Below are 26713 nucleotides of genomic sequence, written 5' to 3' on the forward strand. Positions count from 1 at the left end.
ACAGATTGATTGAAAGTAAAAACACCAACTAGGAAGCCTTTTGTGTAATCCATCCTTCCTTCCTTCCTTCCTTCCTTCCTTCCTTCCTTCCTCCCTCCCTCCCTCCCTTCCTCCCTTCCTTCCTCCCTCCCTTCCTTCCTCCCTTCCTTCCTTCCACTAACCCTGTTTATTCTACATGATTGCTTTTTACTTTCTCAGAGCACTTGTCATTATCTAAAATTATCTTGCAATTTATTTGTTTTGCAATATATTTTGCAAAAATTATTTTGTAATTTATTTGGTGTTACATCCCCTCTCCCCAACAGAAAGCAACTTCACGAAGGAAGGCACCTTATTTTTTGCATTCATTTCTGTGTCCCCAGAGCCTAGCACCTACGTAGTGAACACTCAAAGAATAGTTGCTGGTTTTGCAAACAAAAAGCAATCAAGGCAGCATGCTAAGCTCTGGGGTTTCCAAATGCACACACCCCTTTTGTAGCACTTGGTTACAAGGTCATCAGAAGCCAGCAAATATTCGTGGGCATCTATGGAGCTCTGGAACTGCAACAAAGAGCAAAACAGAAGGAGTCCTGTGCAACCCCACTCCCTCTTCCCCGCCACCCCCAGGAGCTTAGAGTTAAAAAAGCAATAGGGTAACAGGTGATAAGACTTGTAAACAGGGGAAAAGTAAAATGCTGCCAGTGATGAGGAAGAATGCTGTAAGCTGTGGAAGCTACACTTAGGAGCTTCTGGGGACCCCAAATCCCTTTTCATCAGGAAGCTTCTCCAGCATTCCATTTATGTACCCATCACAAGCCTCACTTACCTTGAGTCAGCCTGAGTCTGTCAGAATCTCTTAAAATCAAGTCTTATGGACAGACTGTGTCCTCTCTAAATTCGTATGTTGAAGCCCTAATTCCCAATGTGACTGCACCTTTAAGGAGGTGACTAAGATTAAATGAGGTCATGTGGGTGAGCAAGGCACACCAGGTCTTGCTCTCATGGGACTGTCCCCAGCTAACAAGAAGACCTAGAGTAAGAGTATTTAAGCCATAGGTTACAAGCACAGACTCTCTGAGATAGAAATGAAGTCGTGTGAAAGCCCCTTCCAGCCAAAACTTAGAATCATCCCTGGGTTTGAAGGGTGGAGTAGATGCTCAGTAACTGTTTGTCTCTTGAATGGAGTGTTTGGTCATAGCCCATGTTTACCTTCTCCAGGCGAGCTGACATAGGTATACCAGAAGTCCGAAAGCACTGTAGCAGGCAGGGTATGCAGATTTGGGTTTGGATTTCTGTCACCCCTTGTCCCTATCAGGCGCTATTGAGGATCTAGTGTTCTTGGAAAAGGGAGCCAACATTTATGCAATTGGTGCTATGTCATTCAAACCTTGTCATGTTAACCTTGTAATTCAAAGGTGGTCTTCAGACATACCGTGTCAGCATCACCTGAGGGGGCTTGTTAGAAATGCAGAACCCCTGGCCCTACCCAGACCTGCTGGGTCTGGAGAAGGGCAATCGGCTGGCAAGGCAGGCAAGGAAGTGGCTACGGGCAGAGTGCGGGAACTGAATTGTAGCTAGGAACCAAATTGTGGCTAGGAACTGTTCCCTGGTGGGAACACACACAGTCGGAAGTTCCAAGGGACCTTTAACTGACGTACAGCTCGTTACCATCTAATTAGCATAACATGGTGGAGTTTTCGTGAGGAATTCTGGGGAAGACGCATGCGCATAAAGGAAACCAACCTGCTATGTAACCTGGTCTGTAACCCCAATCTGTCAATCACCCCAAAGGCAGGAAACGGCAGCCAATCCTGCCAGGGGAAAGGCGGGACAAACCAGTGAGCTTATAAAAAGCAGCCTGTGCTCAGATTTGGAGGAGGGGGGCTTCTTTCTCCACTCTTGGTCTCTGGTACATTTCACTCTCTCTGGAATGTATTTTCACTTTGTGTGCCTTTTTCTGTACTTTCATTCTTTCTTTTCTGTGATAAACTGTCTGTATACGATTGCTGTGGGTTCGTGATCACTCCCTCCTCACCCTCACTCGGTACCAGTACTCATTCCTGGCCCGGGGACCAGGGGACCTCCAGAATCAGAACCTGCATTTGAACAGCTTCACATGAACGTGATAGGTTGAGACTTGCTGCTCTAGAAAACACTTTGTATCCATTATTCCATTTCATTCTTGGGGGGAAAAAAAGACACTGAAATGCGTGGATCCATGTGCAAAATATGACGACACCATCCTCTCTCTCTCTTCCAGTCATACCAACTTCTTTTAATAGCCTCGGAGAAATACAATGACCACGTGGGCTGCAGGGACAAGGTTCGGGAGAGAGACTTGGATCTGAACCGGCTGGTCAGGAAGACACAGAAGGGAGGAAACTCAGAAATGTCTGGTCTCCGTTTTTTGTTCAGCTCATCCCAGAAATCAGAGTCAAATAGGGACAGACCCCCCCCTTCCCCGGAAAACCAAGACCTAGCAGCCCGCACTGAGTCATGGTTTACGTGCTTTAATGGGAAGCAAGGGAGAGTGCTTCGTCATAAGGCCTTGTAATGTTCCAGAAAGGGGGGCGATTACCAGCACCGGTTACACACCGCTTCAGGGTCCCCAGGCTTTCTGGACCAGGGGCCTGTCTTCCCTGAGGAATCAGATTGTGGATATTTGTGAATCAGTGTTATCTTTGGTGGGGAGGAAGCCCTGGAATTTGATTAGACACAGCTGGTGCAGCAAGGGGTCATTTGTCCACAAAATTAGGGCTGTCTTGCCTACAAAGCCCTAAGTGGGAAAAGTGCAGGGTCGGTTGAAATGATTTCAGCATCCATGGGTCAAGTTAAAAGGCACAAAGAAGGGTATAATCTATAATTCAGGAGCCCAACCAGAGCAGGATAACAGCAGAGGGAAAAGCACACACGTGCAGGATGAGTTCCATCGCCTGAACGTCTTCAGGAAAATGATTATGATTATTTTGCACAGGAAGGAAAAATGTTTCCAAGAATCGATGAAGGACACTGTTCAGAAACGTCCATAAACTGGCCTAAGAGACAGGACAGGAAGGGCCTGAGTCTCTGTTTTACAGATCGTTTAAAGGTGCTGACAGCGCAATCAATTACTCGGGCAATTTTATAACTTTAGAGCATCATCCTAAAGATGAGTTTTTTTCCATCCCCACCCTACAAATTCCTCCTCTCAGATCGGTTGATCCTGCCCACCCTGCAACAGCAGATTTGAGTAAAGAGAAGAACTATGCAGGAGGGTGACTCATGGGAGTTCAAAGGCTGCCCCCCTCCCATGACCACCTCCTCCCCCTTGCTGGGTTGGAATGGAGATCAATCAGAGAGGAAAATACAGGCTTCACCCCCAAAGCCGCAGGAGTGGAAAAACCACATCCTAGGCAACACAGATTGACACACAGAACAACCGAGGGTCATCTAGACCAGGGGTCAGCAACTTTTTTTGCAAAGGGCCAGACAGTAAATATTTTTGATGTTGCAAATCATAAGGTCTCTGTTGCAACTATTCAACTCTGTCATTCTAGTGTGAAAACAACCATAGAAGATATATAAGGAAATGAACATGGATAGTTCCAATAAAACTTTATTGACAAAAACAAGTAGTGGGCCGGATTTGGCTCACAGGCCAGAGTTTACCAATCCCTGATCTAGAACAATTTAGTCCTGTCTTCTCATTTTACATATGGGGAAAAAAAAAAAAAACAACCAAGGCTTGGGTGGGAAATGACTTTCCCAAGGTCATGTAACTTGGGAAAGACAGCTCTAGTGGAAAGCCTAAAATGTTGACTGTCTTTTAAAGCTCTATCCACCACACCACATGACCTCTCCCTCCCTTCCCTCCTTCCTTTCTTCCCTTTATCATTTGCTTAACACTTAGTATCCACACATAAGCAAACAGAGTGCCTGCATGAATGCAGCTTTCAGCCTAGTGCCACACTAAGAAACCAGTTTTTAATTAAGTTTACTTAGAGAATCAGCATTAAGTTTGTGTTGGTTTGTAAATACTAGTGTTCTAAAACTACTGCTATTAAACTATTAGAATAGAACTGAAGCATGCGCTACCCTTAATAATATATTTTCTCTGTTGATAATATATTTTCTCTGTATGTAATTGTTTGCAGATTAATTATACAACCAATTATGCTCATTAAAGGGAAATATTTTTTAATGTAAATAAGAGGTAGAAAGAGAAAGTGCTCATTATCCACTTATTCAAAGATATCTACATTAGCAAGTTGGTGCATTTTCTTCTACTTTTTTTTATATGTCTTTACATAGACCTGGATGTATATGAGTGTGTGTGTGTGTGTGTGTGTGTGTGTGTGTATGCATGCGAGTGTAGTGTGTTAACAAAAATGGCATCCTTCTCTGTGCACCACTATGCACAGGTATAACACTATTTCCCATTCATTCCTGTGCACTGACTTACAATAATTTTTTTGAAACATAGCCTGCCCATGAGTTGGCATTTGCCTAAATTTCTCAAGATGAAGTGGTGGTGGTGGTTGAAATCAGGCAGGGAAAATTGCAGAGAGGTTCCTGACATAAGGATAGGAAAAGGTAGCAATGTGATCCTTCAGTGTTTAATTTTTTAACAGATTTGCTTCATGGTCTCACTTTTTAAGATGACTTTGTTGGTCCAGAAATAAACATGCCACCATTAGCAGAGGATGACCTTACAAAGATCCAGAATGATAAGTATCCAATGATAAATGATCCATCACAGGGAAATATTTGGCATGCAATTCCAGGGAGTGGACTGGGTTTTTTATTATTATTATTATTATTATTATTATTTTACATCATCCATCTCACATTTATGAATCTGACAAGCAAGTCAGACATGACACCCGCTTGGGCTGGGAGACTCGGGGTTGTAACAACTAAAACCCCATGAGCTCAATGGTTCTCTCCTCTTTGGTGCCTCATGTGGCATGAATCATCAATGTCTTGATCCAATTCAAACAGGACCCTTTTCCAAGGCTGGCAAGGGCAGGGTTCTGTGATCCATATTGATTAATTCCATCCATCCAGTTTTAAGCCCTGACTATACAAGGGTATTCATTAGGATTTTTCCAGTTGTAGGCAACAGGTGCCAACTCTGGATTATGTAAAGAAAACAGGACGTTCTTGGAAGATAAGTAGCTCACAAACTCTGAAGAATGGGCACAGAGAAGATAGGCAACAGGGCACTGTGGCCCAGAAAAGGGACTAATGGGGACATGCTTTGGATCATTACGATCTGCATGAATCCAACCATTTTCAGTCTTTGCATCACTCTACTCAAGACTTCAGTTTTCTAGAAAGTCCAGCTGATCTTCCAGGGTCTCACTCTCACCCCTTGGCTAGTCTGGTATCCTCTTCTTCCTTAGGCACATGATGCCCAATGAAAGGGCAGGGAAACCTACATTTCTCAGCTCCCCTTAGAGCTAGGTGTGGTAAAGTAATTAGGTTCTGAGCTCTGGCTAAAGTGATGTAAGCAAAAGTGACTTTGCTTTTTTTGCTGGCTGGAATAAGAATATGATGTCGGAGCCAGAGCAGCTATCTTGGGCCATGAGGTAACTTTGGAAGTGGAGACCATGCATGGCAAAGCAGCAAGCTTGATCTTGACTGTTCACTTCCAAACTTTTAAGAGAGAGAAATAAATATCTAGCTTGTTTGTGTAGCAAAATGTGGGGTTTCTGCTTCAACCTAAACTTAAATAATACAGGGGCCATATACAGCAACCACCATTAAAATGGTTTAAAGAAAAAGCAACGAGAGATCCAAAATCCTGAGCTGCATGGAGATGGATAATCAGGGACAGGAATGACAAGGGGGTCCATCAGTCCAGCCAGAGAGGATGACCTCAGGAAAGGCTAAAAGCGGAGGAGTTTTATTGAATGGATGGGACCGAAGCAGATTTTTCATACACAGGAAACAAATAAAGATAACACTGAAAAGCAGGCTGGGTTGGGTCAGATTCTAGAAAGTTTTGAACTCTAAGAGAAAGAGTTACAACTTTGTCCTCGAGGCCAGGAATTGACAAAGTTTGTCTGTAAAGGTCCAGACAGTACATATTTTAGGCTTTGTGGGCCACACATGGTCTCTGTCACAACTGCTTAACTCTGTTATTGTCCCAGGTAATTGACAATATTTAAGTGAATAGGCATAACTGTGTGCCAATAAAACTTTATAAAAACACATGTCCAGACCACAGAACTTGGCTTGTTAACACCTGCTACAGGCTTAGAGTCCCCAAAGTGTGTTCCTTTGGCCGCTTGTTCCTAGATATGGTTCAACAGAAACATGGTTCTGTTAGCAAACAAGGTTGGGAAATGCTGCATTCTTTATTCATCTCCCAGGGAGTCACAATGCACACTAGTATAGTAAACGCTCTGATAAGTCACGCAGCAAGAAAATCTGTTAGACCTTGTTTAATCCCAGCACTCCCCTAACTTATTTTATCAGACACCTTTAGTCCCAATGAAGAGACTTCGGAAACCCCATGAAAATGATGGGGGTCCAGGGAACAGCCCCCACTAAACCAACGATTTCCAAAAGCGGGTCTGTGGTGAGGTTTTCATGAGCTCTCTGTGAAACGATCAAAGTTACATCATCAGTCTAGTAAGTTTTCCAAAATGCAGACTGTATTTGATTTATAAATCTGTTCTTAATTTTGAAATTATGTCCCTTCTATAATAATACATGCATGCTGAATTTTTCATCTTTTATGAAATGATGGTTTCAAATGAAAGTAATAATCATTCTTTTGAATTTACTTAAGAGGCAAAATAGAAACCTGACAACTCTATGATAAGCCCAGATAATATTTTTGTGCCGATTTTTAATAGTGAAATATAGCACACATATGGAAAAGAGCACAAAATGCAGTGGGACTACTGAATTATCACAGAATGAATGCTTGCATAACCACAATTCAGGTCAAAAATAAAATATTGCCATAAGCCCCTCCCCTTCCCTCCCATCTCCCTCCTGCCCAGTGGAAAGCAGCACCCTGATTTCTGGTACAATAGGTATTTTTTTTCCCTAAATGAAATTATCAGTTATATGTTCTTTCATATCTTTTTTTTTTTTTGTCCAACATATTTTTGACATTCATCCATGTTGTCACATTTAGCACAGAGTCATTCATGTTTGGTGACACACACTGCTACACTGTATGGCAGGCACCCCAGCTGTTGCCAGTTTGCAGCTGCAGCCAACAGTGCTGCTGGGACATTTTGTCACCTGCGCGCACATCTCCGTTGGATGTACATAGACACGACGTACCTAGGGGTGGAACTGCTGGGTCACAGGCATGAACGTGGATTTTGGTTAGGTCAACCAGATGTCCCAGGGGAGTTCTAAGTGACACCTGTTGAACTGGTTAACAGTTCCCACTTTCATTCTTGAAAGTGAACTGGTTTGGACAATATAGTATATGTCTGCCTTATCTTCAGTGGCAATAATAGCAAGCTGCTTTCCAAAGAGGTTGTACCAGTGACCCTCTCACCGAGAGTCACAGAGTTTGGGTTGCTCCACGTCCTTGCCAACACTTAGTATGAGCAGTCTCGTTAATTCTAGACACTCAGGTAGGGGGTCCCTAGTATGCTTTTGTCATCTTTTGTATCTGAGCCATTCAGGTGGATGGGGGTAGTTTCTTATCATGGCTTTAACCACTTCGGTACGAGTGTCGACTATAGTCGACAGCCACAGATGAACGCGCACAGCAACTTTAGCCGACAGCCGTGCCATGACTTTTCTAATTTTTCATTTATCAAAATAAGATCGTGAACATTTAAAAATAACATAATGAAAGCATATATATATATATATGTTACCTTTACATGACAAATAAAGCTGCCTGTAAAGTAAAACAAGCTTCCAGTGCTTTCAAGCTTTCCTCATCACACAAGAGCAAAACGGGTTCGTCGTCAATGCACAGCACACACTGTCGTGCGGACTGTGAGTGCCGGCTGTGGGCAAGGTTTCTCGGCCGGTGAGCGCCGTACCAAAGTGGTTAAAGGGCATTTCTCTGATTCTTAGTAAGATTGAGGTCTTTTTTCCAAGAATAGATTGATCATTTGGATTTTCTTCTCCTTTGGAAAGTGCCTGTTCAAATCTCTTGTTCATTTTTCTATTGTGTTGTCCTCTCATTTTTTTCTACCAATTTGGGGAGTTCTTTTTTACATTTTTTAAAAGTTTTTTTATTTCAGCATATTACAGGGGTACAAATGTTTAGGTTACATATATTGCCTTTGCCCCACCTGAGTCAGATCTTCAAGCATGTCCGTCCCCCAGATAGTGCACACCACACCCATTAGATGTGAACATACCCACCCCCACCTTCCCTCCCACCTGCCCGACACCTGATGAATGTTATTACTAAAGTGCACTTAAGTGTTGATCAGTTAATACCAATCTGACGGTGAGTACACGTGGTGCTTGTTTTTCCATTCTTGTGATACTTCACTTAGTAGAATGGGCTCCAGCCCTAGCCAGGATAATTTGGGGGAGTTCTTTACACCTTGTAGATATTTTCTCCAGCTGTGTGAATTAATTGACTTTTCACTCTCTTGATGTATTTTTTAAAGTTCTTGCTGTTTTGTGAAATGCAGGTGCTTGGGGCTCTTTTACCAATCTGAAAACAAGGTAGGGATGGTGCCTTGTTCTTGTTTGTTTCCTAGACGGGCAACGAACAGAGCTCTCTGCTGATGACCTGGCCATTGAGCACATAGTCACATCTCAGGGGGATTGAGCAAATGAGTCTTTAATTTTATTTAGTTTTAATTTTAAAAAGCCACACATGGCTAGTGGCTACCATATTGGGCAGCATAGTTTCAGAGCCTGGCACCCCATAATTAAACATTTATAAATGAATAAATGTGTCCAAGTATAAAAAATGGCTTTTTAATTAAAAAAAAAAGTAACCAAGCTGACAAATTCAGCTTAAACTCCTGGGCATGACCACAGCAGGCTCCAAACTGTTTTACTTTCATTCTTGCCTGCCACCACCCAAATCCAGTCTCGGTACAGCAGCAGGGCGATGTTTTATAAATTCACCTCCAATTGCGTCTGTCCCTTAATTAAAGTCCTCTGATGGTTTCACACTGTCCTTTACGTAAATGTCACATCATGGATTAGAGACAGCAGAATCTGGTTCCACCTGCCTCGTCTTCCCCTCACTTCCTCGTTCCCTCTCCCAGACGTGACAAGCCCCTTCCTCCCTCGGGCTCTTGCACGTGCTGGTTTTTTCTTCCTAGCTTTCTCTTCCTCTCCTTCCTTCCTTCTCCCCACTCCGCTCCATCTAGCTGTCGCCTTCCTATCTGTGCGAGTTTGCTAAAGCTGCTGTAACAAGAACATCAAATGAATGGCTGAAACACAGTTCTGGAGGCTGGAAGTCCAAGGTCAAGGTGTCAGCGGGGCCATGCTCCTTCTGAAGGTGCTAGGCGAGGACCTGTTCCTTGTCCCCTCCCTCGCTGCTTGTGGTTTGCGGGCACTCTCTGGCATTCCTGGGCTTGCAGAAATACCACCCTCATCGCTTGTAGAAATACAGCCCTTCCTGTGTGTGTGTCTGCCTACAAATACCCTCTTTTTATCAGGACACCAGTCGGGTTGGATTTGTGACCCACCCTACTCCAGTATGACCTTATCTTAACTAATTACACCTGCAACAACCTTGTTTCCAAATAAAGTCATATTCTGAGGTCTGGGAGAAGCGAGGAGACACAATTCAACCCGTAACACCATCCTTCAAATCTGGGATAAAGTGTCATGTACTTAAAGACAGTCTTCCCCGAATTTCCAAATCAATCCCTCGACTGCAACCACCATCCTACCTACGTTTTTATCTTGTAGCAATTCTTAGAGCTCAAATCAATTATTTGCTTTGTTTATATTCCACCATCACGTGAAGTTCCATGGGGGCAAGGACTGCACTGCCTCCTTTATGTGGTATTTCCAGTGACGGGCACGATGAGAGGCACCGAGGGGGTCTTCTGTCCACATCTGTTCAATGAATGAACCGGTCACACGCCAGCCACGAAGTGCGGTGGGATGTTGACTGGATCAGCTTTCAGAGGCAAACAAACTATTACAGGTTCGAATCCCAGCTCCACGACTTCTTAGAGGAATGATCTTGGTCACGTCCTGCACTTTCTCCGTGACTCAGTTTCTCCCTCTGTAAAGCAGAGGTAAGAATGGTACCTCCTTCATGAGATGTCAAGGGAGTTAATACACATGGAAAGTATGATTATGGGTACCCAGGGCAGAGCAAAAAAAAAAAAAAAAAAATACCCAACAAGGTTAGGGCTTCCGGCAGGGAATGCCGAAATCTGCGCCTTTAGCAACTGCTCTTTTGCAAGACAATCCTCTTATGTCACAAGGTCGCCGTTGGTGCCCACATTGTGGAATCTAGTTGGTTTGGCCACGCTTCACGCTGGAATGCGACTTCATGTGGTCTGGGACAAGATGATGTTCCCTGAAACTTCCGCCCATGGCTCTCCGGAGATTTCTCGGAGATAGAAAAGGAGATTTGGCTCAGCAAGGGACCTGTTTGAACATTCGCCGCACAGACTTCAAAACCCGAGCCCCTTGGACTTCTCACCCATTTACTCTTGGCAAAAAGCAGCTTCCTGCTTCTGCGAAGTTAAGCTTTCAAGCTTAGGGGAAAAGGCTTTTTGGACAACAAACAGCCCTATAAAAACAATATTTTGATGAGTTAAGTGTAAATGAATCAGAAACACATGGATTAAGCGTCTCTTGATGTACACATGGGTTTAATAATTATTGGGGGTGGGGGAGAAGGGAAATGGGGCTGGAAAAGCCATGTCTTGGGTTTTATCAAATCTAAAATGTTTGAGAAGTAATTCAAGACATTCCGCACACACAACACCCCCCCCCTCCCCAAATGTAGCCAGATTTTCCGATTTCACTTCCAAGGAGCCACACAGGATCTTTCTAGTAACGGCTGAGGGCTGCAAAGAGCCAGGTTTTCGTGGCTTCTGATTGGCTGGGCATGAAGCAATGATTTATGAGACCATTCAAAGATTTATATATTGCCATTATAACAAATTCCTTCCCAACTGAACGGTACCCAAATTCGGCTTTAAAAAATATCTTTCCTGTTAGAAGCCTCTTTTCTATTCACAAAACTCTCTTTCTTTCCCTTTTCCCCAGCCCCTCCTTAAACCGCAGGTCCCCCCACGAGGTCTCAGGCCAATGAAGAGTGAGGGAATTAATTTTACCACGGCTGAAACGTGTTTCGCTTTGGATTGAGTTTTAAATGACTTGGGTCTATATAAGCTGAGGGTCATAAGAAGGTTACAGCTAAAAGGGCTTATAAGTTAGGTGAAGGGTGAAAGGGGTGGAATTTTATAAATGCTTATTGCTTTCATAAAAAGAAAAGCTAAGTTGTGTTCATGCCCAACACAGTCGAACACCCCATACATCAGGGCACACTGCTTCCTAGAGGAAATGTCCCATACTGATTTGGCAGGCTTCTGTCTTCCTCTCTTTCAATGACATCATCACGTTGGACGTCTGGTTAGGAGAAGTAACTTCTTCCACATGTCACCCCTCCGTGTGTCCTTCCCCCAAGTCAAATTTGAGTCACTCCAAGCTCTGAGGCATTCTAAATCACTTGGCTTAACAGGGAGCAGAAAAGTGGGGTGAGAGGTGGTGGGGTGGAAGGGAGAAGGACTTCCGGCTGTTCCAATTCGTGGTCCCATAGGTCTTGCTCCCAATTACACGCTCACAAGCCCCCTCTACCATGGAGTGCACAGGTTATCAGGAAAAGAAATAACAGAGTAAAGTCTGCATGAGGTTCAAGGGCAGGCGCTTGACTGCAAAAGCAGAACGGGAGGGTTGACTGGTCTAGCAAACACCCAAGGAGTGGTGATCCAACAGTGCCACCTATGACAACCATTGCCCAGGTGGCCAAGCCTTCTGCATTGTCAGCAATACCATGATAATGCTGTGTAACAAACTGGGAGGAAGAGGCCAAGGGAGACGACTGGTGCCAACTACTCACTATGTGCCAGACACTGTGTTAAGCACTGGATTTTGTGACAGAGGTCAAGACATGGTCCCCGACCTCAAAGAGGTCCGATTATGTAGATAAATCAATAAGGTTGAAACCTGTCCCAATCACCTTTGCATCACTCCTACCTAGCACTTAGTATATGCTAGGTATCTACAGAAAGAATGGTGGTCCAAACCTTCCCTTGGCTGATTGAGGCAGTAAGAGAGCAGTCTTGACTCAGCTGTCATTGGTAATACACATCGTCCCCAGATACTATTAAGCATCCATTGAGTATAAACACAAAGCCATTGGCAGAGACGCAGCCTCCAATGTCTGGGAGTTTGCATTAAACTAATGACATCAGCTCTCGGCAAACAGGAAAGGAAAACAAGCAGAGAAAGAAGCTGCGTGCTGCACGGTGGATCGAGGACGGGGAGCCTGGGATCAGAGCAAGGGGACATCGAGTGCCAGGAACTCAGGCCAGCTGCCCTATTTGGGTGGCAGAGGGAGCATGAATCACCACCTCGCCCCCACTCTAAGGAGAGGTGAAATGACGGCGGCCTGGGGGAGAGGCGTGTGAGGCGGAGAGAGCATGACAGTAGTCATCACTAACATGCTTGTGAGTGTTGTCCACACACCAGACACCGGGCTGGGCACTGTGTCTCTCGCAGGTCATTGACTCCTCACAACCAGCCTGGTGTCAATGTTCACCTGATACAGATGTCAAACTGAGGCTCAGAGCAGTTGAGTCACTTTCCTGAGATTGCACAGCCAGTGATAGGGAAGGCTGGGTTTCCAACTCAGATCTGCATCCAGAGCCTGAGTTTTAGCCATGGCATCATACTACTAGGAGAAGTTAGAAAGAGCACAAGGCAGGGTTTGAGCCCCTGTTCTAAGAGGGAAAGGTTTGGGGTCAAGTATGCGTGAGCGTTTGGGCGATGGGCATCACGACATCGGATGCAGAATGCTCCGTCATCACAAAGAAATCCCCTCGTGTCACTCCTTATAAGTCACACCTTCCCCCCATAGGAAACTTATTTATAGTTGACGAAGGAACCCAGCCAGGCGAGCTGGGCGAGCGCAGGTTTCCCTTTCATTTTTTGAAGTGTTGATTTCCCTTTGCACTTCCTGCAAAGGGTGGCTTTTTCATTGCACATCCTCAAGAGGGGTCATCTAAGTGTTTCCCTTCCGCTCTCCTCTGCCCCAGCCTAAAATGCCACCACAATGGATGGCTTCCATAGGGGACAAGACGCAGCTGGCAGCGCGAAAAAGATCAGGGCAGGGACAGCTCAGACTCACACCTGGCGGCTGGACCAGGTGCGCATGGCGGTGAGGCCACAAAGGATGAATCTAAATGCCAAGTCAAGTGTCTTGTCTTCTGTTGGAAAATTGTAAAGCTACATTTGATGCGGACTCAACTTTAGGCGCAAAGAGAAGCCTGAATCCGGAGCCACTGACCCTAGGTTCCTGATCAGTTCAAGAGAGCTCACTGTCATCGCAAATCCCCTAAAGGAAGAATCCTCTTATGGTGTCAGTTACTCTCTGCTTCGGCATTTGGCAGAGGTGGGGGAGTGAGTTGATCGATGCCCCCCGCTGAAAAAGAGATGTGCCCATCTGGAATGTGGTCACATTCTCAGAACGTGACCTCATGGGGAAAAGGGGTCTGTGCAGAGGTGATCAAGGTAAAGATCTCTACATGAGATCATCCTGATTGGAGCGGGCCGTTCGTCCTGTGATGGGTGGCCTTACAAGGGACAGGAAGAAGACGACGCACGGAGACCCACAGAGGAGAAGGCTGTGGAGGACAGAGCGTGAGGCCGGAGAGATGGAGCCACAAGCCCAGGAATGCTGAGAGCCCCAGGAGCTGAAGCAGCCAGGAAGGAGCCTCCCCTCGAAGGAACCTCTGCAGGGAGCCTGGTCCTCCCATCATCTTGATCCTGTACCTCCAGCCTCCGGAACTCTGGGAGAAAAAAATTCTGTTGTCTTCAGCCACCGAGTTTGGCAGCCCTAGGAAATAATACAGGTATGATCCCTGGCAAGCCATGTCACTTTACCTCTCTAAGCCTCTGTTATCTCATCTTTAAAATGGGTATAATAATAATATCTGCCTTTCAGAGGTAGCAGGAAGATTCAGTGAGGCACTCCGGACTGTAAACGGTAGCTGCTGTCATTACAATTCTTGCAAGCTCATCACCTACAGAGAACAGACTATCCCAAGCCTCAAGACCAAGGTCTAGGGCAAGGAGAGAGGACAAGAGGGTGCCATGTGTCAATCTTGTGACCCTAGCCCAGGACACCAGAGGTTGGTAGCAAGGAAGGGCAGGATAAAAATGGCGACATGCAGAGAACTAAAAAAGAGATCACATTCCTTCCGATCCTTCAAATGCTTCTGAGAGGGTGTGAGACACAGCTGTGCATCTCTCAGAGCCTCAGTTTGTTTTTCTGCAAAATGGGGATAATAATAGAACTTCCCTTGCAAGATTGCTCTGAGGATACAATGAAATTCCGCGTGGAAAGCGCTTAATACAATGTCAGTATGTATTCACTCCTCCCACTAATAATTGTATTGTAGGACCCTTTTATGTGCCAGGCACCATGCTAGGCAATCAGAAACAATAATTGGTCTCCATCATGTTTATTGTTGTTATGATTATTGAGTGAGCTGGGAACATCTCTATTGACCATGACTATGGGGGAAACATGAAGAGGAACCTTCCTTTCTCCTCTCCCTCCATCCCAATCAACTCCCAGAGACTCTCCTTGCATCTCTCCTAGGGGCATCCATCCATCACCCAAGTATTTTTCAAGACCACAAGATGGGGGACACTGGGGACAACCCTCCCACCCCAGGGCAGCGGGAACCTACCCTGAGGACACGGCCCACAGCTTTGCGGGAACACAACAGGAGTTGTGGGCAGCGTGAATCTCACAGAGCAGCTTCGAGCTATTCACGCTGCGTAGCTGGGCAGCAGGACGCAAGGCCTTCCCAGGCGCCATTGCGCGCCTCAGACCCCAATGGGCAAGATCGCTGCATTTGTTCATTCATCGATTCATCCTTTCAATAAATATCGATCGAGTATCTCTGTGTCAGGAACTGTTCTAGGCTCAGAATTTAAAGAGGAGAATAAACAGACACGACCTCTTCCATCAGAGAGCTAATAGCTCAGTTTGTTGTGCAGATAAATATATTATTTCAAGCTATCAACAAACACCCTGAGGGAAAGTTACCCCTCATGGTGAGTGTTTATAGAAGGATCTAACCACGGAGATTGGGAGAAGGGGCTGATCGAAAACGGCCTCTTTGGGCTAAGGGCTGGAAGACAGTGTGTAGGAGCTTAAAAGCTCAGGATGGGAGTGGAGAAGGATGCCAGGCAATGGGAGCAGCCTGTGCAAAGGCCCTGTGGTTAGAGGAATTGTTGCTGAAGAGCAGAGAGGGGAAAGGGTTTGTGGCAAACAAGGAATGAGATAGGACCAAGAGGCAGGGGTTGAGACTAGCAGGGTCTTCTGAGCCTGGGAAGAGACTCACCTTTCGTCACAGAGCAAACATCCCCTGAGCACATCCTGGGGCCAGGCACTGTGTAGTGCCAGCCTCTGTCTGAGTTCACAGCAGGCTCGTGAAACTGGCACGGCGGATCTCAGCTCCATTCTAGAGGCAAGATCCTTGGTCAAGAAGGTTCGCAGGGTAGCAGTTTTCACTTGCTAAGGCAGCAAAGGAAGTCCTGGAAATGTTTGGGCTTGGGGCTTTTGGTTTTTGTTTTATTCATTTGTTTCCATAAGCCAAAGGAAGATAAGGAGATTTTGGGGGTTGCTGTAACGTGTGGGGGGGGGGCTGGCACAGTTCCCAGGACAGGCAGATGGAACAGAATAATATTGTCACCATACATTTGAACAGTGCTTAACTCCTCTGTTTATGGCTCCCTTCAGCTCTCAAGGTAATTGTCACTATCCCCCTTTTCCTAAAGGGGGAAACTGAGGCAATGAAAAGATGAAAGACTTACTCCGAAGCATGGAGCTCAGTAAGTTCCGAGAGCTGACGCCAGGATATGAACCACACGTCTCAGACTCCTAATCCGGGGCTCTTCCTGCTCCCCGCAGCTGCCCCTCTGGGACAATGAGCCGTCCCCGTCACCTCTGCCTCTCCCGAGACACCCTGCCACGCTGAGACTGTCCCCACAAGCCCAAGGGGCCCGAATCGGAGGAGGGCATTTCCAGGGGGAGCTCTAACGAACTCTAATTTGGTCTCTGCGCTTTCCTTTCCAGCTGCAAAGGATAAAACATAAGTGGTTTCCAGGAATCTCATCCTTTTTAAATAACCTTTTTCTAGACCAGGATACACATTTTCATTCTCATCAGTCGCACGTTGCACATCTGTGATCTTGGCCAAGTTTACCTTTGCCTCCGAGACTCGGGTGGCTCGTTTTGTCGAGGTGAGTATGGAGCACCTGCTCATGGAGACTCTTCAGAGTTACATAAAAAGCACGTGTGGCGTCCTTGGTGTGTAGACAGAGCCACGTGACGTGAGCCGTTGCCATCACTACCATGATGGTTATTTCTATTATTAGCATTTCTCTTCATACCTGGCTGGGCAGGGGCCCCACGGTTCAGAATGATGAATGAGCTGTCCTCAAGAACGTCCCTCATAAAAAAGAAGAGCCAACTGTAGTCACAAGACAAGGCATCGGGCCATTTTGGAAGGACCTTTAACAAACAAGCTTTGGAGCAACATAAAATAAATTGTCTGATGAACCATTTGTTAATCAGAGGGGAAAATGCACATGAACTTACATCTGCGGCATGGGCTGCTCACACGGGTTAGAAGTTCGCAGGCAGACTTCTGCTGGGATATTGTGTGTGATCCCCCCTCCAAAAAATATCTTAAGGATATTTTATGCCCTTAAGACAGCTCAGCACCCCCAGCTGTGCAAAAGAAAAATTGCATTAACAGATACCTTTTATTGAGCACGATTCTTTCTAGATACCATGCTAATGTCTACATACATTTGCACACATAGCAACCCACTTAAGCATTATATTAACCCTCTATCAGATTTATTCTTGTTACCCCCATTTTACAGATGAGAACATTGCAGTCTGGTAAGCCACTTGTCTAAGTGGCAGAGCCACAGGTTTTGAACTCGGGGCTATTTGATCGTACGCTCTTAGACCACTTTGCTCCACCTGCCAACTTCTTGTCGTCCAAGCCCGCTGTAAAGACTGCATGGTTCTTGGGTATAAACCCACCCTTCGCCCTGCTTTCCAAAAACACGCTTTGCTCTTCTTTCTGGAAATCTCCTTCTAAATGTCCCTCTTCCATGGGTCAGTTTTGGCAGCCCTAGGCAGGGTCAGGGGACAGCCAGGCCAAAGAAGTCAAGTCTCGCCGGCCATAAATCCTTTGTCCCTGACATGCCCCGTGGTGGCTTATCTTCGGAAAACATGACCCAGGATAAGCCAGGGTGACGGACGGCCAAGTCATAAAGCTGCCAGCCAGGGGACACGGGGTGTCCAGGGTTACGTTCCCGACAGCTGACTGGGTGACATTAGCCCACCCCCTGCAAAATTGCCTGGCCCAGAGAGATGGCACCAGAAGCCTCTCATCTGTCCCCAAGACATCCATTCTTGCCGCATTCCCTCCCAGTCATTGCCCTGTGGCTGTCCTTCACCCCCTGATTTGTTTCAGATGTGTGAATATGATATGAAAGCTCCGATTTCAAAGCTCCTGTGGGCCTGGTCTTGGGCCTCTTGGGCCTTGGGTTTGCACTAAGTGGCCTTTCCCAGGGACGGGCGGCCCCATCAGACATCGCACCATCTTCCCAGAGGCCTCCATCTTTCTGACAAAAAGGGGCACCAGAAGCCACTCGCCCCAGAGCGGGTCAGTGGCAGAAAGCTGGGGAAAGATTAAACTCTCGCTAACCCAGGAGTGCATAGTCAGAAAGCTCGAATGACCACATGGGAGGATGGGGGTGGGGGTGATGAGGAACGCCCAGTAAACCTGCAATCTTTGGAGACTGTTTTCTAAGAGCAACATCTGGGCCAGGACTCCTCACCCCCAGCTCACACTGCAGCATCACGTGGGGAAATCTTTTTAAAATACCATTGCTTGGACGAACCCTTGGAGATTGGGCTTTAACAGGCCAGAAGTTGGGCTTGGATGTTGGTAGTTGTTATTGTGTTTGTTCTCTAAGTTCCTTAAGTGATTGCATTAATTTTCTATTGCTGCCTACAAAGGATTCCACAAACTTAGGGGCTTATAACAACACACACTCATTATCCCATAGTTTCTGTGGGTCGGGAATCCAGGAATGGCTTAGCGAGAGCCTCTGCTTCAGCAGCTCACGAGGCTGCAATGGAGACGTCAGCCAGGGGTCGGGGTCCCATCTGAAGGCCCGACTGTGGATGCATCGCTGCTAAGCTCCTCAGGTCGCTGGCAGGACTCCGTTTCTTGCAGGCTGGAGGACCGAGGGCCTCCGTTCCTTGCTTCCTTGCTGGCCGTTGGCTGGAGGCTCCCTCAGTTCTTGGCCACGTGGGCCGCCTCAACATGGCAAGTTGCTCTAGCAAAGCCAACAAGGGAGAGAGTCTGTTAGCAAAACGGAAGCTCCAGTCTCTAGAACATGCTCTTATGCAACATGATCACAGGAGAGACGTCCCTTCCCCTTTGCCTTGTGCTCTTGGCTAGAGCAAGCCACAGGTGCAGCCCATGCCCAAAGGGAGGGGACCACACCCACCATGGAAACGCCCAGAGGCACGATTGCTGGGGGCCGGCTTAGGGTCTGCCTGCCACGGGGACACTAACATGCTGCCAGCTTTAAGAACGATTCATCTCGGGCAGTGGTTCTCAAATCCCTCCGCTCAGACTTGTATTCCTCATGCTTTAAAAATCATAGTGATCCCCTGGGAATCTTGTCGAAATGCAGGTTCTGGCTGGCACCGGAGAGAGACTCTGCATTTCTAAGTCCCAGGTGATGCCGATACACTGGTCCTCAGATGGCACTTGGAGCAGCGAGGATCTACGGAATGCCATAGGGCCAAGTAGAGTTTTTCAGGTTCAATTCCCACTCCGTCTTAAGCACCGTTAGGGTTAAGGCATCACCCCCAAATGCTGCAAAGCATCAAGCTCACTTTATCAAGACACTGCAGTAACCAAATCTCCTATTCAACAGTGCATCACCGGGCACATTTCCGACTCTAGTCTACTGGGCTGGTCATCAAACCCTAAGAATTTGTTGTTTGAGATGTCACTGTATCAATCAAATGAGTTAATACGTAGTATATATACTTGCACCCCCAACGGTGCTACAGAAACATGGTTATCACGACCAACTGTAGGCTCCAAAGGAGATTAGGTTTGGAAATAAAGGGAACAACATCGAATTCCCAACATGAGCCCTTTCAACTTAAAAACTTTAAGTGCCACATTTCCTTGACTTATACAAAAAAAAAAAAAATCTGAAATCCAAATGTCTTAAAATTGATGCATACAATTAATATAGTTTGTGTATTTCCCCAAAAGATCATGAATATAATTTGGTGCATGTTATTATTGGGCACTGCTAACATTTCAGTATGTGGTCTTCCAGATGTTTCCCTGTGTGCTTATGTTGGGCTGTTATTTGGGGGTATTTTTACTGACATGTTTTTTAACATGTATTTTTAATACATATGTATTTCTAAAAGCATTTAAAAACATGCCTTGAAGAAGATCTTCTCATTGGAGACTTGCCTGTATCAGTCCACACAAATCCACCTCCCTCCTTTTAATGATTGTATAGAACTTTCTAGTATGAATGGACCATGGTTTAGTTCATCAGTGTGCTGGGAATTTATATATGTTAACTCACTGTAACCTCAGTTAGTTCTCTGTCCTTCCTCCCTCCTTCCTTCCCCTTCATTCGTGCTTCTACATCCCACCAGCCTCTTCCTCAAATAGCACCAGGCAGGGTGGTGCCTCAGGGCCTTTGCACTGGCTGTTCTCTCTGCCTGGAATGCTCTCGGATTGTCACGTGTCTCTCTCCCTCACTTCCTTGTCTTTAACTCAAAAGCTACCTTGTCCAAAGCTACCTGGCCACCTAGCTAAGACTCCAAACCCACCCTTCTCTCTTCTCCTGACCCTTCATGCCCCAGTTCTTTTCTTTCTGCTTCTCAGCACTTGACACTAGCTTATAGATTATTTGTCTGCCCCCACCAGAGTGCCACTGCTCCTGCAGGCCAGGGATTTTTGTCTGTTTCGTTCATGGCTATGTTCCCACTGCTGGGATCAGCACCTGCACATGGCAAGCTCTCAAAAAACCTACGAATGAACGAATGGCAGTGGCATGTGATTAGCACTAATCTTAGTCCTGTCTTACTAGAGAGGAAACTGAGGCACACAGAGAGGAAGTACATGATCAAAACACTGAGCATACCAAATGCAACACCCCTGTGCACCATCCACGGCACTCTTGGCTGTTGCTCGGTTTCTTTGGATGCACTTGTGTAATAAACGTGTATGGAGCGTCTATGAGCTTGGCTCAGTAGAAAGCTAGGGTGACAACTCGGTTCCTGCTCTCAGCAATTTACAGTTTGGTGGATGCCCACGGCCAGAAAACTCACAGTGGCAACTGTGAGACTACTCAGGAGCATTCGAGAGCCTCAGGGGTTAGGAGGCCTTCCTGGAGGAGGTGGCGTTCGAGGCGAGACCTGAGGATTCGTGGAGGGAAGAGAGTTCTACGGAGAAGGAGACGTGCAAAGTCCTGGAGGCTAGGAAGAGAGAGGAGTTACGTCCCTGGAGTTCTGAACTAGGTGGAAACGGTTTGCATTTAGCAAAAGGTACGTCCTGCTCGGGTCCCTTTGTGTGTCGCCTGCTTGAAAAACCCAACCCCCCACAGCCACTGTACCCGAGAGAGCAGGTTTGCTGGCGCTCAAACTGTCGCTGACCAAATGCTGGGGCTCCTTCTGCTTTAATCCAAGGAATTAGCTTCTGGCCCCACCAGCTCCATCCCCTGAATTGCTAGAGGGCAGAGGTCAGTGCATTAAGCAGGGCAGATTAATACCCTGCCATAAATCCCAGAAGCTGCATGGAAGCAGCAGTTGTATTTCACACGGGATCGCCCCGGCCATTGACCGGCCCGTCCTCGGGAGGGTGCACGGGCGCGTGTCCCCGGCCGTGTTTACGAGCCTGGCCAAGCCCTCCTGGACGGCGCCCCCCACACGCCGCCCTTTGATCGGGGAAATCCAATACCTGAGGTCTGGGCTTTATGGGCGAGCAAGTCTAGATTAAGAGAATTAACCACAGTGGATCACAACTAATAAAACGGTGCCTGGGCCCCACCGCAGCGTGGCCCTGGGGGACAGGCGGTGCTGGAAGGGAGGGGGCAGGAGGGCTGCCCGGGACCCAGCCCAGGGCCACCACCCCTCCCCACAGCCCAGAGCCGGGCTTGGCAGGGGGGTGACTGTGCATGTGCGTGTGAGCGTGTTTTAATCCAAATGTTCTCCTACGTTTCTTTTTCCTGTCCCTCCTCCCTCCCTTTTATCTACCAACATACATTTGGCATTTCTTGGAGAAACGGGGACTCCCAGACAATCCGTTTACCCATTTATTTCTGCACTCATTCATTCATTCATCAAATGTTTACTACGGATAGATGTGGTAGATTCTGTTACGAGTTGAATTTTGTCCCCCCCCCCAAAGATACATTTACATCCTAATCCCTGATACCCACGAATGTGATGTTATCTGAAAATAGAGTCTTCGCAGACCTAATTAGGTTCACAGGAAGTTGTACTGCATTAGGGCGGACCCTAAATCCCACGGCTGTTGGCCTTACAAGAAGACACAGAGACACACACAGGGGAAGACCAGGTGGCAACAGAGGCAGAGATTGGAGTGACGCCGCCACCAGGCAAGGCGGGCCGGCTGGTGTGGAGGTAGCACGGAAGCCTTCCAGGAGGAGGTGAGATTTATGCTGAAGGCTAAAGATGACCGGAGTCGGCTAAAGGATGGGAGAGAACAGAGGGAACAGCCAAAGAGAAGGTTGAGAGGTCAGGGAGGAATGGTGCATTTGAAGAGAGGAGAGAAACTCTGTCTGCTCGCAGTGGAGAGAGAGAGAGAGAGGAAGCTGAGAGAGATTTCCTGTCTCAGTCTGTTCTGGCTGCTGTAACAAAATGCCATAAACTGTGTGGCTTATAAATAAAAGGAATTTATTGCTCACGGTTCCGGAGGCTGGGAAGTCCCAGACCAAGGCGGATTCAATGTCTGGCGAGGGCTCACTTTCTGGTTCACAGACGGCGACTTCACGCTGTGTCCTCACACGGTGGAAGGTGCAAGACAGCTCTCTGGGGGCTTTGATAAGGGCACTAATCCTGTTCCTAGGGGCTCCAGCCTCATGACTCAATCAGCTCCCAAAGACCCACCTCCTAGTATTGTCTCCTTGAGAGTGAAGATTTCAACACATTTTTCTATTTTTACTAGAGACGGGGTCTCGCTCTTGCTCAGGCTGGTCTTGAATTCCTAAGGTCAAGCGATCCTCCTGCCTCGGCCTCCCAGAGTGCTAGGATTACAGGTGTGAACCACTGCACCTGGCCACCTAATTGTTATCTTAATAGCCTTTATCTCAACCTGCAATTATCTGGCATGTGCGTTTACTTCCATTTGTCTCTGTCTTACCTCTGGCCTATTTGAGAGCAGGATCTTGTCTCTCTTGTGCCCACCAGATCTCCAGCACCTGGGACAGAGTCACCGAGTAGTGATGCTTAACAAATACAGAAATATTGATATCCGAGGCACTACCTGAAGATGTCACACATTTTATTACCATTGCACATCACCTTAACTCATAGAATCCTAAAAATCTTAGAACGAAAAATGGTCTTGTCCAATCCCCCAATTTTTCTGATACAAAAAAAAACAAGGCCCAGAGAAGGTAAGTAACTTGTTCATGATCACACAGCCAGAAAGCAGCAGAGTGAGAACTAGACATTCGATCTCCTCCCAGCCTGAATCCTCCTTCCACTCAATGACAATTCCCTCTAGATTGATTACCCTGTATGCACTGAGGGTTCAGTTACTGATTTTTAAGCTTGTCAGCATGTTGGTGGAGTCCTAGAGGATCCTTAATGTCAACCTCAGAGGACAGCTGTTATGCATAACCTGAGGGAGGCATGCTGGGTGTCAGTATAGAGTGCTTTTCAGCACATGAACCTAACTTGCTTTAGGTCAAAGTAATATAGGAACATCCATTAGCATGTAAGAGTGGAAAAAAAAAAAGAAAAATGATTATTTGCTTCTAAATGCAAAGATTCTATACAAAACAACAACTTTCAGTTCTCTAAGCTCTTTCCAGCCTCTGAGATCGTGCTCACTGCTCTTCCCGCTGCTTGGAATGCCATTTCTCATCTTCGTGGCCAAACTCCAATACCTGAAAAAACATCAATGACATTATAACTACAAATCTGAACACTGGACATGATAATATTAACAAATGGGGCCAGATGTGGTGGCTCACGCCTGTAATCCTAGCACTCTGGGAGGCCACGGCAGGTGGATCACTCAAGGTCAGGAGTTCAAAACCAGCCTGAGCAAGAGCAAGACCCCATCTCTACTAAAAATAGAAAGAAATCAGCTGGACAACCAAAAATATATAGAAAAAATTAGCAGGGCATGGTGGTGCATGCTTGTAGTCCCAGCTACTCGGGAGGCTGAGGCAGGAGGATCGCTTGAGCCCAGGAGTTTGAGGTTGCTGTGAGCTAGGCTGACGCCACGGCACTCTAGCCTGGGCAACAGAGTGAGACTCTGTCTCAAAAAAATAAATAAATAAAATAAAAAAAGAAGTTAGAAATGATTGTATCCCACCACTGACACCAAAAAGGATGATTATTAAATTTGGGGGCGAGATAATGGTACTGTGATTGTGTTAAAACAAAGAGTCCTTATCTTCTAGAGATAAATTTAGAAATATTTATGAACACACTGAAAATTGATAGAATGTTGGTATTTGCTTTAAAATAATGCAAGAGTGGAGGGAGAGGAGAGTGCAGGTGGAAGAATAGCCATGAGCCGATAACTGTCGAAACTAGGAGATGAGTAGAAGTACATTAGACTATTTTTCCTTCTTTTATGTATGTTGGCCATTTCCACAATAAAGAAGTGTAGAAATGCCCACTTATCTAGCACATTCCACTTGAAGTAGGTTGTAAGTGTGACCTTGAGCAACAGTGGTGCCGAGCATGTGTGTTGAGGTTAGACCAACCTGCATTCAAGTATGAGCCTGGCTGATGTCAGCTGGTCAGTTCTGTGTGGGGTTGGAAAATGGGTGTATGTTTGGGGGTACAATGGGGAGAGTAACTGGGACAGAGGAAAGTCCAGGGAAAGGAAGCTTCACCCAAATAATTTAAGAGAAATCTCCCCCATCTCAGGGTCAGCTGATTAGCAGCTTTAATTGCATCTGCAACCTTATTTATCCCTAGCTCTGTGACCTAATGTGTTCACAGGTTCCAGGGATTCGGATGAGATCTTTGAGGGACCGTTGTCCTAGCTATCACAAATGATTTGTCCTATAAAATATCCACAGTCTGGAATTTTCCAATGCATCCTCATGGTGTCATTTTTGCATGTTCCTCTGTTCTCTGTAGTTCACATCAATTGCAGTTTTAATTCGAGACTTAATTGATGCAAGGTCGATTTATTTTTGGCAAGACTATATCACAGGTGGTGTTGTGAGTGTTCAAGTTGTAAAGACTTAGGTTATTTTTCAGGATGAGGCACACGTAGGCACACTAAGTGGACTGAGAATTTACAGCTGCTTATAATAACTCCTTCTGTTGCAATTCACAGGGTGTCAACAAATTGGACTGGGAGAAATTTTCAAAGAAAGACAACATCAGGAAATCAAAAATATACATTTCTTTTATCCTTCACGCATGAAAAAAATGTCCTTTTTGTTCCAGCTGTTAGGCAAAAAAAAAAAAGAAAGAAAGAAAAAATAAGAAAAAGATTTTCAAAAAATGTTACAGAAAAAATGACTTTTATAACAAAGCAAGAAATCTGCATACCCAGCATGCTCTGAGCAGGGGTTCTAACAGCACATTTTATCTGTAACTCAATTCTTCTCAGCCCTGAGGGCTCCCAGGCTCTCCATAGATATCCAAAATGCACGACGACCCCCAGAAAGGCCCCCAGAGTGCATGCATTCAAAACTAAAACGAAATACAGTTGATACTAATTTCCTCACCATTTCAGCCACTGGCAAAGCCCTGATCTCCAAATTAAATCAGGAGGATAAAAGTTTGCGGAGGGATGTATAAAGAAGAAATCTTTCCAGTCCCGACGAGGTGAGGGAAAATAACCACTCAACCCAAGACATGGACTTATTTTTGTTTTCTTCTGTCGTTACCATTGATGTTTTCAATTTTCTAAAATTGCTTACATCTCTGGGTTTTCAAATGTCAGAGGCAGAAGGTTTCTCACCTTACAGACTTTCCCAGAACCCTGTCATCAAATCACAGACTGGCCAACAATGCCATTAACATGTATCTATGTCGCAGATGAACATCGTATTTCATAGTAACTGGTCTTTTTAAAAAAAAGAGAAAGAGAGAGAGAGAGAGAGCAACTGAAGATCACAGGACACAGACTTGGCCACGAGAGTGGAAAAAGTAGGGAGGAGGAAGGGGGAAAATGTTTTCCAAAGAGCTTTTAAAATGGGGAGAAAAAGTCACTGGTCATAAAACGTGGCTTTGTGAAATGAAAGCAACATAATTTCAAAGACAGTGTGAATTTATTCACACTCATGGACTGGGAAGAGATTAGTTGAGGATGTGCTTTGTAGAATCTAACATAGTAACTATATAAGTAACAGAATAATTGAAGCAAGTAACATAGTAACTATATAAGTAAAAGAACTTAAGATGGCTACATACACTTAAGCAATACATAATTTTTCAATTCTTCAATTTATTGGTTTTTCTGACTAAAAATATTTAATCCATGTGGCAATGCATAACTTAGAAAATGGAAACTTTTCATAATTCTATGACATAGAACAAAAACCACTGTTAACAGTATTGGGTACGTTATTTTCAATTTTTTTTTCCTATGCAGAAAGACATATAATCACATATGTTTGTGTATATATAAAACAGTTACTCATATGTAATTATACATAGCATATATAATAAATTATATATCTTATTTTATATGACAAAAAAGTTTCTTGAAAATGTAGCTCTCAGCTTGCATTTTCAGCTTAACGGTGAACCATCGATATCTTTAAACATCAACACGTCTATCTGATCTGACCTTTTGAATGGCTGCATTATAGGCCATGAAGAGTAGTGCTTATTCATACAATTAATTCCCTCTATTAAGGGCACTTGGGTTGTGACCTTTTCAATGACCTTCTAGGGACAAAAAAGGAAGAGTATATTAAATCCCTTCTCAAGTAAAAGCAACATAAAATACCCTTTTTAAAACTTTTTGTCTCTGTGCCAGGTTCTATGGAATAAAAATAGCACCTAAGCCATAGAGTGTTTTTCTGCTTTTGTTTTTGTTTTGTTTGGTTTTTGGGTGGTTTTTTTTGTTTGTTTGTTTGTTTGTTTGTTTGTTTTTTGAGACAGAGTCTTACTCTGTTGCCCAGGCTAGAGTGAGTGCCGTGGCGTCAACCTAGCTCACAGCAACCTCAAACTCCTGGGCTCAAGCAATCCTCCTGCCTCAGCCTCCCGAGAAGCTGGGACTACAGGCATGCGCCA

General features: G+C 45.6%; 1 long non-coding RNA gene across 1 annotated transcript in view; it reads right to left on the reverse strand.

The window, feature by feature from the left end:
• Positions 1-22778: 22778 nt before the first annotated feature.
• LOC142863520 (uncharacterized) overlaps positions 22779-26713 on the reverse strand; it is a 52815-nt gene continuing 48880 nt past the window's right edge. The window contains exon 3 of the long non-coding RNA XR_012914299.1: positions 22779-23385. This is a non-coding gene — a long non-coding RNA (uncharacterized LOC142863520). The remainder of the gene's footprint in view (positions 23386-26713) is intronic.

This window comes from Microcebus murinus, chromosome 22 (assembly GCF_040939455.1).
Source record: "Microcebus murinus isolate Inina chromosome 22, M.murinus_Inina_mat1.0, whole genome shotgun sequence".
Lineage (NCBI taxonomy): Eukaryota > Metazoa > Chordata > Mammalia > Primates > Cheirogaleidae > Microcebus > Microcebus murinus.